Source organism: Coregonus lavaretus (assembly GCF_964263955.1).
Source record: "Coregonus lavaretus genome assembly, chromosome: 27".
NCBI classification, from domain to species: Eukaryota; Metazoa; Chordata; class Actinopteri; order Salmoniformes; family Salmonidae; genus Coregonus; species Coregonus lavaretus.
In genome coordinates, this window is record NC_140014.1 from 37,895,148 (window position 1) to 37,911,681 (window position 16,534).

Below are 16,534 nucleotides of genomic sequence, written 5' to 3' on the forward strand. Positions count from 1 at the left end.
AATAGGAAATATAGCAAAATGAATAGGACATTGAAATAGTAATTGTGTCCTTCAAACTTTGCTTTCGTCAAAGAATCCTCCATTTGCAGCCTTGCAGACCTTTGGCATTCTAGTTGTCAATTTGTTGAGGTAATCAGAAGAGATTTCACCCCATGCTTCCTGAACCACCTCCCACAAGTTGGATTGGCTTGATGGGCACTTCTTACGTACCATACGGTCAAGCTGCTCCCACAACAGCTCAATTGGGTTGAGATCCGGTGACTGTGCTGGCCACTCCATTATAGACATAATACCAGCTGACTGCTTCTTCCCTAAATAGTTATTGCATAGTTTGGAGCTCTGCTTTGGGTCATTGTCCTGTTATAGGAGGAAATTGGCTCCAATCAAGCACCGTCCACAGGGTATGGCATGGTGTTGCAAAATGGAGTGATAGCCTTCCTTCTTCAAGATCCCTTTTACCCTGTACAAATCTCCCACTTTACCACCACCAAAGCACCCCCAGATCATCACATTGCCTCCACCATGCTTGACAGATGGCATCAAGCACTCCTCCAGCATCTTTTCATTTGGTCTGCGTCTCAGAAATGTTCTTCTTTGTGATCCGAACACCTCAAACTTCGATATGTCTGTCCATAACACTTTTTTCCAATCTTCCTCTGTCCAGTGTCTGTTCTTTTGCCCATCTTAATCTTTTATTTATATTGGCCAGTCTGAGATATGGCTTTCTCTTTGCAACTCTGCTTAGAAGGTCAGCATCCCGGAGTCGCCTCTTCACTGTTTGTAATGAATACTCAGGGAGAAAAAGGTGTAGATTCACGCGCAGAGCGCGGCAGGTGTTTATTGCACCTTCGCAGAAGGCAGGAATCGTGGTCACAGGCAGGCAATGGTCATACACAGGTAGGCGAACAGGCAGGTGAAACAAAACTAGGACTGAAGGCTAAAACTGGTTCTCACAAACAAGCTAGGAAAAGGCTTAGTAGAGTCAAAATGAACAATACCTCACAAGGCACAAACAGAAAGAGCTGAACTAAATAAGGAGCTGATGAGACCAGGTGAGTAACTAACACAGGTGAAATCAATGAACAAAAATGAAAGACAGGGCTACATTCAAGAACACAAAGAAACAGGGCTACGTTCAAGAACACAAGGTGAACTAAGAAAATAAATACAGAACCTTACACTTGACGTTGAGACTGGTGTTTTGTGGGTACTATTTAATTAGCTGCTAGTTGAGGACCTGTGAGGCCCTAGACACTCTAATGTATTTGTCCTCTTGCTCCGTTGTGCACCGGGGCCTCCCACTCCTCTTTCTATTCTGGTTAGAGCCAGTTTGCGCTGTTCGGTGAAGGGAGTAGTACACAGCGTTGTACGAGATCTTCAGTTTCTTGGCAATTTCTCGCATGGAATAGCCTTCATTTCTCAGAACAAGAATAGACCGACGATTTTCAGAAGAAAGTTATTTGTTTCTGGCCATTTTGAGCCTGTAATCGAACCCACAATTGCTGATGCTCCAGATACTCAACTAGTCTCAAGAAGGCCAGTTTTATTGCTTCTTTAATCAACACAACAGTTTTCAACTGTGCTAACATAATTGCAAAAGGGTTTTCTAATGATCAATTAGCCTTTTAAAATGATAAACTTGGATTAGCAAACACAACGTGCCATTGGAACACAGGACTGATGGTTGCTGATAATGGGCCTCTGTACACCTATGTAGATATTCCATTAAAGATCAGCCGTTTCCAGCTACAATAGCCATTTACAACATTAACAATGTCTACACTGTATTTCTGATCAATTTGATGTTATTTTAATGGACAAAAAATTTGCTTTTCTTTCGAAAACAAGGAAATGTCTAAGTGACCCCAAACTTTTGAACGGTAGTGTACATTTTAGTCATTTAGCAGACGCTCTTAAGATAGCTAGGAGGGACAACCACATACAGTATCACAGTTATAGTAAGTATATTTTTTTCTCAATAAAGTAGTTATCAATAGTGGTATGAGTAGTTACCACAATACTATATTATACAATACAAATATTATATAATATATAATATTGGTAGATCGGTAAAAAAGCAGACATTGAATATCCCTTTGAGCATGGTGAAGTTATTCATCACACTTTGTAAAACAGTTTAATGGCTGTGATAGGAGAAAACTGAGGATGGATCAAAAACATGGCAGGTACCCCACAATACTAATCTACAAGTCAGAGTAAAAAGAAGGAAGCCTGTACAGAATAAACATATTTCAAAACATGCATCCTGTTTGCAATAAGGCACTAAAGAAAACTGTAAAAAAATGTGGCAAAAGACTTTATGTCCTGAGTACAAAGCGTTATGTTTGGGGCAAATACAACACAACACATCACTGAGTGCCACTCTTCATATGTTATGGGTATGCTTGTCATCTGCAAGGACTAGGGAGTTTTTTAGGATAAGAAGAAACAGAATAGAGCTAAGCACAGGCTAATTCCTAGAGGAAAACCTGGTTCAGTCTGCTATCCAACAGACACTGGGAGACAAACTCACCTTTCAGCACGACAATAACCTAAAACCATTTTTAGACAGCTGCTAATCAAGGAAGTAATAATCATGTAATAACCATGAAACAAAGTTATAACCAAGAGCCATGTGTTGAATGCAGCATAAAAGCAGTAGTCATCTCCTCTTGAGCCATTGGGCTTTATTACACTGACTAACAATGGGAAGCTTCATTAACAAAAGCAACAACAACAACAACAAAAAACAAACAACAAAAAAAGCAACAAATACCCTTTTATAAAGCAGCACAGAAGCCTTTGGAAAGTAGTTGAGCGCAGAGATTTCTCTGAACATATGACAAACCTAAACGTTAATTCAATAGAAGGTCCCTGAAACACACTGGTGTTGCTGTTGTGTTGCCGTGCTGTAAATCCGCATGCTAAGCTAATGGGATTAGTTAATTTGCTCATAGCTAGGTCAAAGCTAACTGAAAACAGCTGATGTTTTCCCCACTGATTACAGAGTTATAACCAACTTGCCCAGGGGTGTCAAACTCCTTTTGCCCTGCAGGCCGCATTCCGTCTTCGCCGAAGTCCGGAGGGCCACACTGAAAATGTGTTATATTTTGTAACCATCAAAACGTGCAAGAAACTGCCCTCTTTCCATCGTTTTTTAAATTTTCTATGCTGTCTGTCTAGCTTTCGTTTTGGTGATTTCTAGCGAGCTGGACAGAGTGAAGAGACTGTATAAATGTAGGTCTATTATCATTTCTACACAGTTTCAATTTGGTTTTAGTCTTTTAAATGTAGATTTAATTCGTTTTCTACCCCCCCCCACCCAAAAAAAAATAATTTAGAATTTAAAAAAATACTCAAACCACCCGGCCCGCAATATACAGTACCTAAACACATCTATCTATCCGTTGCATATTTGGATTAAGATTATGGTGGCACATACTTTCACAACATCAGTGGATGGTGATTTGGCTTCATCGCTTTACTGTGGTAGCTAGTAAAAGCATTTGTGATTGGCTTTAATATATTTATGTCTTGGAGGAGGCAGAGCCTATGGGCCATACCGTTTCCTTAGCTTGAATATTTTGTTTGTGACATCATCCATAAAAACACATGATCAGAACATGATCATCTATAACTGAGTCATCCATAAACTCTTACTGGACCGACCGACCAGCTGTGGTTCACTTCCACAAGTAATTGTACTCACTGACCGGTTACTGTAATCCAATTAATCTGAATGTCCTCTCCTGCTTTCTACATGAAGTAGATCTGCCAAAGTCTCTAAAGCTGTATTGTGTGTTCCAAATGGCAAACCTATTCCCTACTCAAGTGCACTACTTTTGAATCAAATTTAGTGCCCTATATAGGGAATAGGGTGCCATTTGGGACATAGTCAACGTTTCCGTGGGATAACATGACTGAACACGTTTATCAATAAAAGAAAACGGGCTAGTATGTAGAGGTGCTATGTAGGACTCTGTATGCTGGAGATAATTAATGAACATGTAGAGGGTTTGTACTGTATGAACAAGATTTGGGCGTTCGCTCCTGGTCCGAAGAGGGCCTATTCTCTGTCAGCTAATCTCCAAAGATATATTTTATTATCCTAAGACAGACACTTGTGAATATTTAGATGATATCAATATGATTATTGTCTCTTCTGACACAACAGACTTCTGCTCCAGACGGACAGTGGTACGTACATCAGACAAGGAAATGACATTACAAGAGTAAGCAAATAATAGGCTAAATCACCTCAGGACCAGTGATACGTTCTATAATCTATAATTGTATCAGTTTACTGAGAGTAAATCGAATCATTTTTTTTTTTACTATAAATTGCATTTTGTAATCACAAGGGTGAGATGATTCAAGGTCAGATAATGGTCAGCGGAAGCCATGAAACTGGAAAGTAGGAAGGTGGCTGTCCCACCTAAAGCAGCTAAAGCAGTACAACTACAGCCTGAACTATTGACCTCTTGTGAGGGGGGATGATGGTGGCCTCTGATACAGAGGGCGAATCGCAATTGTATTTCCATGTGTTTCCTTGATTCCTTGTGTCCTCTCTACTCACCTTCTTCTGAAAAGGCCTTGAAGGAGAAGGTCAGACGGGAGGAATCTTGGATTTTGAATAGGATGTGAGGAGAGAGGACACAAGGAATCAAGAAAATACAATTGAGATTCACCCAGAGAAGAGATGAAAATTACCTGAAAAGGAGACAGTGATATCGACTGTCTATCTCACCAACTAGACAACCAACAGCTGGGACACGGTTCCACACATCATGGCTGTGGGCACAAAATGACACATTCACTCGCTGAAACAATGTAACTATTTAAACTGTAATACAACATAATGTGTACCACTGCACAGCAGGCCAATTGTGTCCGTTGGTCAGTGGTACTCAGTACTGTAGTAAAGTCATCTCTCACATAGACAACCTTATTTGAATGGAAAAGCACAAATGAGTATAGTCATTTCTCATGATCTAATGGTAAACAAGCCCATGGGACCCCTCAGTAAACATTGATTCCAAAATAACCTTCTTACTATAGGAGATGGTTGGGGAAAGTATCACTGAGAAACACAGCAGGTAACAGATTTCACATGACCAGAGAAGAAATGACTGATATCCCAGGGGAAAGGGACTGGATATCTAACACTCGTGGTGCAGGACTCAGGAACACAGTTTCCATCAATCAATAACGTTTTGGGAACAACATCATCAGTATCATCTGATTTGGACCAGACCACCAGAGTATTGCGTTGCATGTCAGTTGATTCAAGCAATTAGTTTAGTTTATCCTCCTTGCAATATTGTGACAGTGCAGATGCACCTCATCACCCACTGTGCACAGACGTCAGTTCAACATCTAGTTTTGATTTACATTTGGTTGAGTTGTCAACTGACGTGAATTCAATGTGAAATAAAAAACAAAAAATCACCATGTAAATGGATCTAGGTTAAAAGTTGGGTAAAAAATATGAAATGCCCTTACATTCATGACTTTTGCAAATCCTATCATTTTTTCAAGTTGATTCCACATCATCACATAGATTTTTTGGGTTGAAATGATGTGGAAACAACGTTGATTCAACAAGTTTTTGCCCTGTGGGCCGTGAGTACCTACATGGGGTCTAGGAATGTTTCAGTCAAACCTGCTTATATCAATTGTCAGCAATGAGAAGATAGTCCTGGAAAATATAGCAAGATTAACTTTGTTTTGAAATTACAGTTGAAAATGTATTTTAGTGTGGGGAAAAAGTGATTTAGATTTTTAAATGTTGTTTTGAAACTGTGAACTGTATTTCGGATGCGTTCTCCGCGAACGCGGGAAACATTGTCTTTAAAAAGGTGCATTGATGACAAAGCGCGATCGGATTGAATCCCGACCTTAGTTTACTACCCAATTTTGGGGTTTGAACAGTTTACATTATCCACAAAACTACTGAAAAACAGGGGGTAGGGTTGTAGAGAATCGAAGGACCATGAATATAATAAGGTTTAAGGCTTGAGGCTTAAGGCCGGTAGCAGCCACTCCAGAATGTCCAGTCAGAACAAGGATGAGGCGGACGTCCAGGTCAAGGGGAGTTTAATGGAAGAAGATGTCCATATTCACACACACATCACACACACATCTGACCACTGCATGGTTCAGATAACTGAGAATCATGTCCAGTGAGGACTGACATTAACTAATTTCATTAGGTCATTTAGATGCACGCACAATTAAACATCAGACATACAGGGATTCAGTCCACAGGAGGGAAAAATGTGGAAGTGCTCATCAGGATGGGGAAAGCATGTTTCTGACCACACAGCGTGCTGAGGTCATAGACTAACTGAAACTGAAGTCCCGGGAATCAAGGCCACTGATAGGCTGAAGAAGATGTGGTGATAATTATTTGGCGTGACCTTGACCAATAAGACACAAAGAAAAGTGGAGGTCCTCTGAATGGGAGACTAAGCTTCCTGACTAGAACTAACCAGAAGGGATGGTTAGAATCAGCTGACAGAAGCTGGCCGTTTTAACAACTACCTCTGTGTTTTGGGTACATTTATCTATTGAGCTATGGACACATTGTGTGGATGATTATATTAATGGTAATTGAATGAATGGTAATGAAGTTTGAAGTTTATGTTAACAATCTTGCCAAATAAATCTAACATTAAAGCTGCATTATGTAACTTTTTGGGCCACGACCAAATTCCCATAGAAATGTGAGTTATAGATCTGTCATTCTCATTGAAAGCAAGTCTAAGAAGAGGTAGATCTGTTCTATGTACGCTATTTCTATGCTTCCCGTTCAATATTTGACTGAAACATAATCATTTCAAACCTTGCATACATATACCAAACATCAGCAGGAACACTTTCCTAATATTGCGTCGCACCCACCCTTTTGCCCTCAGAACAACACCTACTACCATACCCCGTTCAAAGGCACTTAAATATTTTGTCTTGCCCATTCACCCTCTGAATGGCACACATACACAATCCATGTCTCAATTGTCTAAAAAATCCTTCTTTAACCTGTCTCCTCCCCTTCATCGTTTGAAATGGATTTAGCAAGTGACATCAATAAGGCATCATAGCTTTCACTTGGATTCACCTGGTCAGTCTATGTCATGGAAAGAGCAGGTGTTCTTCATGTTTTGTATTCACAGTGTATTTCTCTATTATGCGTGGGAATACTTTGAAACAGATTTCCATATTAAAATCACTTGGAGCTGATTTGCTGGTGATCTTACAGTATTTTACGTCAAACAATCCCAGCCTTATCTTAGCTCATTGGTCACCATAGCAACACCCACCCGTAGTATGCGCTCTCACTGATCCCCATAGACTGATCATTTCTTTGTCAGTGGGCAAACGTACAAAATCAGCAGGGGATGAAATACTTTTTTCCCTCACTGTATATCTCACTGGTCATCCCCAAAGCCAACACCTCCTTTGGCCGCCATTCCTTCCAGTTCTCTGCTGCAAATGAGTGGAACGAATTGCAAAAATCTCTGAAGCTGGAGACACTTATCTCCCTCACTAACTTTAAGCATCAGTTGTCAGAGCAGCTTACAGATCACTGCACCTGTACACAGCCCAACCGAGTGGTGCAGTGGTCTAAGGCACTGTATTGCAGTGCTAGCTGTGCCATTAGAGATCCTGGTTCGAATCCAGGCTCTGTCGTAGCCGGCCGTGACCGGGAGACCCATGGGGCAGCGCACAATTGGCCCAGCGTCATCCAGGGTAGGGTAGGGGAGGGTATGGCCGGCAAGGATGTAGCTCAGTTGGTAGAGCATGGCGTTTGCAACGCCAGGGTTGTGGGTTTGATTCCCATGGGGGGCCAGTATGGAGAAAAAAAAACATTATAAAAAAATTAAATAATGTATGCACTCACTAACTGTATGTCGCTCTGGATAAGAGCGTCTGCTAAATGACAAAAATGTAATTAGCCCACCCAACTACCTCATCCCCATATTGTTATTTATTTTGCTCATTTGCACCCCAGTATCTCTATTTGTACATCATCTTCTGCACATCTATCACTCCAGTGTTAATACTAAATTGTAATTATTTTGCACTATGGCCTATTTATTACCTTACCTCCATAACTTACTACATTTGCACACACTGTATATAGATTTTCTATTGTGTTATTGACTGTATGTTTTGTTTATCCCATGTGTAACTCTGTGTTGTTGTTGTTTTTATCGCACTGCTTTGCTTTATCTTGGCCAGGTCGCAGTTGTAAATGAGAACTTGTTCTCAACTGGCTTACCTGGTTAAATAAAGGTGAAAACTTGGGGGCCAAAGAAAATCACTGCCAGTTGGGGAACCTTTGTTTAGATGGTACAATGATTCTCTACACTCTACAGTCGTGGTCAAAAGTTTTGAGAATGACACAAGTATTGGTCTTCACAAAGTTCACTGCTTCAGTGTTATGAGATATTTTTGTCAGATGTTAATTTGGTATACTGAAGTATAATTACAAGCATTCCATAAGTGTCAAAGGCTTTTATTGACAATTACATTAAGTTTATGCAAAGAGTCAATATTTGCAGTGTTGACTCTTCTTTTTCAAGACCTCTGCAATCCGCCCTGGCATGCTGTCAATTCACTTCTGGGTCACATCCTGACTGATGGCATCCCATTCTTGCATAATCAATGCTTGGAGTTTGTCAGAATTTGTGGGTTTTTGTTTGTCCACCTGCCTCTTGAGGATCGACCACAAGTTCTCAATTGGATTAAGGTCTGGGGAGTTTCCTGGCCATGGACCCAAAATGTTGATGTTTTGTTCCCCGAGCCACTTAGTTATCACTTTTGCCTTATGGCAAGGTGCTCCATCATGCTGGAAAAGGCATTGTTCGTCACTAAACTGTTCTTGGATGGTTGGGAGAAGTTGCTCTCGGAGGATGTGTTGGTACCATTCTTTATTCATGGCTGTGTTCTTAGGCAAAATTGTGAGTGAGCCCACTCCCTTGGCTGAGAAGCAACCCCACACATGAATGGTCTCAGGATGCTTTAATGTTGGCATGACACAGGACTGATGGTAGCGCTCACCTTGTCTTCTCCGGACAACGTGTTTTCCGGATGCCCCAAACAATCGGAAAGGGGATTCATCAGAGAAAATGACTTTACCCCAGTCCTCAGCAGTCCAATCCCTGTACCTTTTGCAGAATATCAGTCTGTCCCTGATGTTTTTCCTGGAGAGAAGTGGCTTCTTTGCTGCCCTTCTTGACACCAGGCCATCCTCCAAAAGTCTTCGCCTCACTGTGCGTGCAGATGCACTCACACCTGCCTGCTGCTATTCCTGAGCAAGCTCTGCACTGGTGGTGCCCCGATCCCGCAGCTGAATCAACTTTAGGAGACGGTCCTGGCGCTTGCTGGACTTTCTTGGGCGCCCTGACGCCTTTTTCACAACAATTGAACCTCTCTCCTTGAAGTTCTTGATGATCCGATAAATGGTTGATTTAGGGCAATCTTACTAGCAGCAATATCCTTGCCTGTGAAGCCCTTTTTGTGCAAAGCAATGATGACAGTCCTGTGTAGCTCAGTTGGTAGAGCATGGTGCTTGCAACGCCAGGGTTGTGGGTTCGTTTCCCATGGGGGGCCAGTATGAATATATATGCACTCACTAACTGTAAGTCGCTCTGGATAAGAGCGTCTGCTAAATGACGTAAATGTAAAATGACGGCACGTGTTTCCTTGCAGGTAACCATGGTTAATAGAGGAAGAACAATGATTTCAAGCACCACCCTCCTTTTAAAGCTTCCAGTCTGTTATTCTAACTCAATCAGCATGACAGAGTGATCTCCAGCCTTGTCCTCGTCAACACTCTCACCTGTGTTAATGAGAGAATCACTGACATGATGGCAGCTGGTCCTTTTGTGGCAGGGCTGAAATGCAGTGGAAATGTTTTGGTGGGATTAAGTTAATTTTCATGGCAAAGAGGGACTTTGCAATTAATTGCAATTCATCTGATCACTCTTCAAGACATTTTGGAGTACATGCAAATTGCCATCATCAAAACTGAGGCAGCAGACTTTGTGAAAATTAGTATTTGTGTCATTCTCAAAACTTTTGACCACGACTGTAGATTGCTTGTTTTGTCACATAAACTGAAATTAGGCAAACTGTAAAAAAATGTAAACCAGGAAATGGTGGAGCGATTTCTGCATATTGCATCTTTAAGAACAGTCACTTTTGGTAGGCCAATAATTACATAGACAAAATACTGTTGCGATGGTAATCTGTCTTCCCAAAACAAATACTGTAATTTATTAATTAAAGTCAGGGTCATTGTGGGCCACAAGTTAGGTCACCTGAGGTGCATTCAGTTCGCTTGAACGTTTGCTACGTTGCGGAACGGTTTGTACTAAACGACACGTTTCCCAAAACGTTCTTGTACGTTCTTGAACAGACCTTTGCTCCCATTTGGTGGGTGTGGCAAGGTGTGGCTTGAAGCAATGAGTGACGTATTTAAAGTACAATGGCCATGCTGACAGCGTTCCCCAACCCACAACCCAACCCCTCCCCGTTTTGCAACTAGTCGTTCAGTACAGCACAGTTTACGTTCAACTGAACGTTCCAGAACGTAAAAACATACTGAACGCAGCCCAGTTCGCTTGAATGTTTACTACGTTGCGGAATAGTTTATACTGAACGATACGTTTCCCCAAAATGTTCTTGCACGTTCTTGAACAGATTGTGACGTACCTTTGCTCCCATTTGGTGGGTGTGGCGAGGTGTGGCTTGAATCAATGAGTGACGTATTTAAAGGGCAATGACCATGCTGACAGACCTTCCCCAACCCATAACCCCTTACTGTTTTTCAACTGGTCGTTCAGTACAGCACCGTTTCCGTTCAATTGAACATTCCAGAACGTAAAAACATACTGAACGCAGCCCTGGTCTTTGCACTCATAGCTCTATCGCCATCTCGTGGCAGAATTCAGATGGGACACTCATTGATGACATTGAACCTTTTTGAACAACAGCCGTTCTGAGCAATGAAGGCTGCATGACCTATTCTATCTGCTGCCTGGAAATGACTGTATCATCATGCGTTGATGAGCTGACTGAAGATGCTCGGTCATAGCCTAGTTGTCTCACTACCTTGTTAGCTTACCTTTGGAACTGTTTTACTGACCAGCTGACTGACTGTCAGCAGAGCTGTCGCTCAATATACAGATGTAGGATCTTAATTTGAGCCAGTTTACTAAAGCAGTAAAATACTCCTGCAGCAACAGGAAATTTGATCTATTATATGGATTATAATTAATGGACATATTTGTAGGGGTTGATGTATTTTTTGTTAGGGCAAATCAGGTCTGAAATTTCAACGTGGAAATTACAAACTTTTTGGAAGCATTTTTAAAACTCAAATATACTACGAGTTTCTCAGCAACAAAAGAGTGATCGAATTAAGATCCTACATCTGTAATGATTCATGAGGTTTGAATCATATAAATATAATTAGAATAGTCATTCTATTATAAAATGAGAATAGTCATTCAGTTTTTATGAATTTAACCTCATATTATTGATTTCACTAAATATTGGCCCACAATCACAGTTCATGCCATAAAACTAAGGTGAAATGTTAACATTTGAAACAAATACCTTTTAGTCAGAGTGAGAGAGAGAGATTGAGAGAGAAAGAGAGAGAGAGAGCTACATGGCAATAATGCACCAGCCCATAAAACATACAAACAGTATCACAAATGCAAATGACATGCAAATGACTTTACACATATCAACAATAGTTAAGATTTTAACGTTTCAAAAGCAGTTGCGTGTACTCGATCAAACAGACTTGTGTTGGCCTCTTGCATGAGAGAAAGCGTTTATTCCACAGATTGGGATCTCACACAATATGTCTCTGTACTGAACAAAGGCTAATATTTACACTGTATGATTGTCTAAACAATAGGTAACACTGTAGGCCTACTGTACTTGGTAAGACAGTATCTTTACTCACTAATGCCTGTGTTTATTTGTGTTCATTTGGACCAGGATTGTGTTCAGTTGGACCAGGATTGTGTTCAGTTGGTCCAGGATTGTGTTCAAGAGGACCAAATAGAAACAATGTTTTATTAACTGGGAGCTGTTTTCGGTGGAGGCTGCTGAGGGGAGAACGGCTCATAATAATGGCTGGAATGGAGCGGATGGAATGGCATCAAACTCATTGAAACCATGTGTTTGATGTATTTGATACCATTCCACCTATTCTGCTCCAGCCATTACCACGAGCTCGTCCTCCCCAATGAAGGTGCCACCAACCTCCTGTGGTTTGTGTAGGTCTTTACAGTAACTGTAGGCCTACCTTTTTGATTGATACTCAAATGACTGTTGCACTCAAAATGACTGTATTTATATTTCATACCACCTATGTTTATTCAATTATTTTACGCATTTTGTTAATAGTTCTTGTTTGAATGGGAGAGCCAATCTGTAAAAACATGACTCTATTCCTTTAAGAGCACTGGTTAGGGAGGGGCTTAAAGGGGAATGGAAACGCTAGATCTGTGTTCGAATACTCATACTAACCTCACTATTTGTGACGTGAATTGAGTATATAGTATGCTTATTGGTCATAGTTTGTATATAGTTAGTATGCCAAAAGTTCCCGGATGTACTAAATTCGCCAAAATACGAAGTATATATGCAGTGGACACTATTTCCGTATTTTTAGGGCCCATAATGCAATTCTTCAGAAATTGGACGTGGCTTCACAACATTTTCAGATTAGAAGAAAATGGCAGAAAATATGCAGCCGAAGTCCGACGAGAGTGGCTACAAATTCATCGCTTTAACTAACTATGACAAATGTTAAGAAATTGTTGAGCAATGTAATAAAGTAATGACTTTTCAAATAAGTTACGTTGCACGTTATGTTGGCTGGCAATTTGTCAACTACGCTATCCTTACAGCAGTATGTTAGCTAGTTACCTAACGTTAGTTGGCTACTAATACATTGAACTTGCCAGGCAGTATATTAACTATCTGCTATCTAACTAACTACCCAACGTTTATTGACTTGATTATTCACATCGTTCTTAGCTAAGTGGTATAGTCGTTGTGCGTTTCAATGGACATTGTTAATTCTGGCTATCTTCTCCGATTTCAGAGCACTCTCGAGCAGAATAACTGATGAATTTACGAACGCTCAACACCCGTTGAATATGGCCGGTGTCAGTAAACGTCGGCAAAAAAAAGCGTAATTAAATTGTTGACAGCAGCACAGTTACATTCACCAACGCTCTGGATAACATGAAAACAGCCTAACTAGCTCTGCTAGGGCGAGTAAAATGGTCAGAGTGAGGCGTTCTGGCAGAGGAGTAGGGTTGAGCCGAGCGTTCTGACCTCATAATGGCAGTCAAGCACCCAAGCTAACTGGTTAAAGTTGGTTAGCTTGCTAGCTACTTCCAGACAAAAATGAGAGAACATCTCACTCTGACCATTTTACTTGCCCTAGCAGAGCTGGTTAGGCTGTTTTCATGTTATCCAGAGCTTTGGTGACTAACTGTACTGCAGGCAACAATTTAATTAAGCTTTTTTGCCGATGTTTACTGACACCGGTCATATTCAACCGGTGTTGAGCGTTCGTAAATTCATCAGATATTCTGCCCTCTGGCACACTCAGACGAGAGTGCTCTGAAATCGGAGTAGATAGCCAGAGGGAATTTACGAACGCGCCCGTAAAATGTTTAGCTAGTCATTTGTTATGCTAATAAGCTAGCAAGAGTTTGCATAGCAACCCCTTCTGATAACCAGGTGGCGAATCGCATCTCTGCATGTCTGGCAGACATATCAGTGTGGATGTCGGATCACCACCTCAAGCTGAACCTCTGCAAGACAGAGCTGCTCTTCCTCCCGGGGAAGGACTGCCCGCTCCATGATCTCGCCATCACGGTTGACAACTCCATTGTGTCCTCCTCCCAGAGTGCAAAGAACCTTGGCACGACCCTGGACAACACCCTGTCGTTCTCCGCTAACATCAAAGCGGTGACCCGATCCTGCATCCTGCAGATTCGAGCCTCAACTGGAAGCCAGTGGAGTGTGCGGAGGAGCGGGGTGACATGAGAGAACTTGGGAAGGTTGAACACCAGACAGGCTGCAGCGTTCTGGATAAGTTGTAGGGGTTTAATGGCACAGGCAGGGAGCCCAGCCAACAGCGAGTTGCAGTAATCCAGACGGGAGATGACAAGTGCCTGGATTAGGACCTGTGCCGCTTTCTGTGTAAGGTAGGGTCATACTCTGCGAATGTTGTAGACCATGAACCTGCAGGATCGGGTCACCGCTTTGATGTTAGCGGAGAACTACAGGGTGTTGTCCAGGGTCACGCCAAGGTTCTTTGCACTCTGGGAGGAGGACACAATGGAGTTGTCAACCGTGATGGCGAGATCATGGAGCGGGGAAAGGAGAAAATTAATTGTGTGTCGTCTGCGTAGCAATGATAGGAGAGACCATGTGAGGATATGACAGAGCCAAGTGACTTGGTGTATAGAGAGAATAGGAGAGGGCCTAGAACTGAGCCCTGGGGGACACCAGTGGTGAGAGCACATGGTGCGGAGACAGATTCTCACCACGCCACCTGGTAGGAGCGACCTGTCAGGTAGGACGCAATCCAAGAGTCAGCAGCGCCGTAGATGCCCAACTCGGAGAGGGTGGAGAGGAGGATCTGATGGTTCACGGTATCAAAGGCAGCAGATAGGTCTAGAAGGATAAGAGCAGAGGAGAGAGAGTTAGCTTTAGCAGTGCGGAGAGCCTCCGTGACACAGAGAAGAGCAGTCTCAGTTGAATGACCAGTCTTGAAACCTGACTGGTTTGGATCAAGAAGGTCATGCTGGCGTGTCATCCCTGCGTGTGTCGTTTCAGCCATAAGGGGTGCATACCCAGAAGCAAGAGGCATTTACATAGGGTTTGAGTTTGAATAAAACCAGTTCATTTAGTAAATCTAGCCTGTTGTAATTTTTTTCAAGACAAAGACCTAATGCCTGCGCCTTATGTAAAAATAGTATTAGTTAGTTTGTCCACTATAACAACAGGTTCAAGCGTAACCAGATAAACTTGCTTAGAAGACAAAACTACTTTCAACGCGCACTAACCCCTGTGTCCCTGTTGCTAGAGTAAATCAAATCAAATCAAATGTTATTGGTCACATACACGTGTTTAGCAGATGTTATTGCGGGTGTAGCGAAATGCTTGTGCTTCTAGCTCCGACAGTGCAGTAATATCTAACAAGTCATATCTAACAATTTCACAACATATACCCAATACACACAAATCTAAGGAATTAATTAAGAATACATATAAGGACGAGCGATGTCAGAGCGGCATGGACTAAGATACAGTAGAATAGTATAGAATACAGTATATACATATGAGATGAGTAATGCAAGATATGTAAACATTATTAAAGTGGCTAGTGTACCATTTCTTAAAGTGGCCAGTGATTTCTAGTCTATGTCTATAGGCAGCAGCCTCTAATGTGCTAGTGATGGCTGTTTAACAGTCTGATGGCCTTGAGATAGAAGCTGTTTTTCAGTCTCTCGGTCCCAGTTTTGATGCACCTGTACTGACCTCGCCTTCTGGATGATAGCGGGGTGAACAGGCAGTGGCTCGGGTGGTTGATGTCCTTGATGATCTTTTAAGCCTTCCTGTGACATCGGGTAGTTTGCACCCAGTAATGCGTTGTGCAGACCGCACCACCCTCTGGAGAGCCTTGCAGTTGCGGGCGGTACAGTTGCCGGGCGGTACCAGCCTGACAGGATGCTCTCAATTGTGCATCTGTAAAATTTGTGAGGGTTTTAGGTGCCAAGCCACATGTCTTTAGCCTCCTGAGGTTGAAGAGGCCCTGTTGCACCTTCTTCACCACACTGTCTGTGTGGGTGGTCCATTTCAGTTTGTCAGTGATGTGTACGCCAAGGAACTTGAAGCTTTCAACCTTCTCCACTGCGGTCCCGTCGATGTGGATAGGGGGGTGCACCCTCTACTGTTTCCTGAAGTCCACAATCATCTCCTTTGTTTTGTTGACGTTGAGTGAGAGGTTATTTTCCCTGGCACCACACTCCCAGAGCCCTCACCTACTCCCTGTAGGCTGTCTCGTCATTGTTGGTAATCAAGCATACTACAGTTGTGTCGTCTGCAAACTTGATGATTGAGTTGGAGGCGTGTGTGGCCACACAGTCATGGGTGAACAGGGAGTACAGGAGTGGGCTGAGCACGCACCCTTGTGGGGCCCCTGTGTTAAGGATCAGCGAAGTGGTGTTGTTTCCTACCTTCACCACCTGGGGGCAGCCCATCAGGAAGTACATGACCCAGTTGCACAGGGCGGAGTTCAGACCCAGGGCCTTAAGCTTAATGATGAGCTTGGAGGGTGCTATGGTGTTGAATGCTGAGCTATAGTCAATGAACAGCACAGTAGTGACTTCAACTAGCTTTGGCTGCCATCTATTGGAAAGGAATGGTAACTACACTGGGCAGCTAGTTGGCAGAGTCAAAGGAGACTTTAATAATATATGCCATT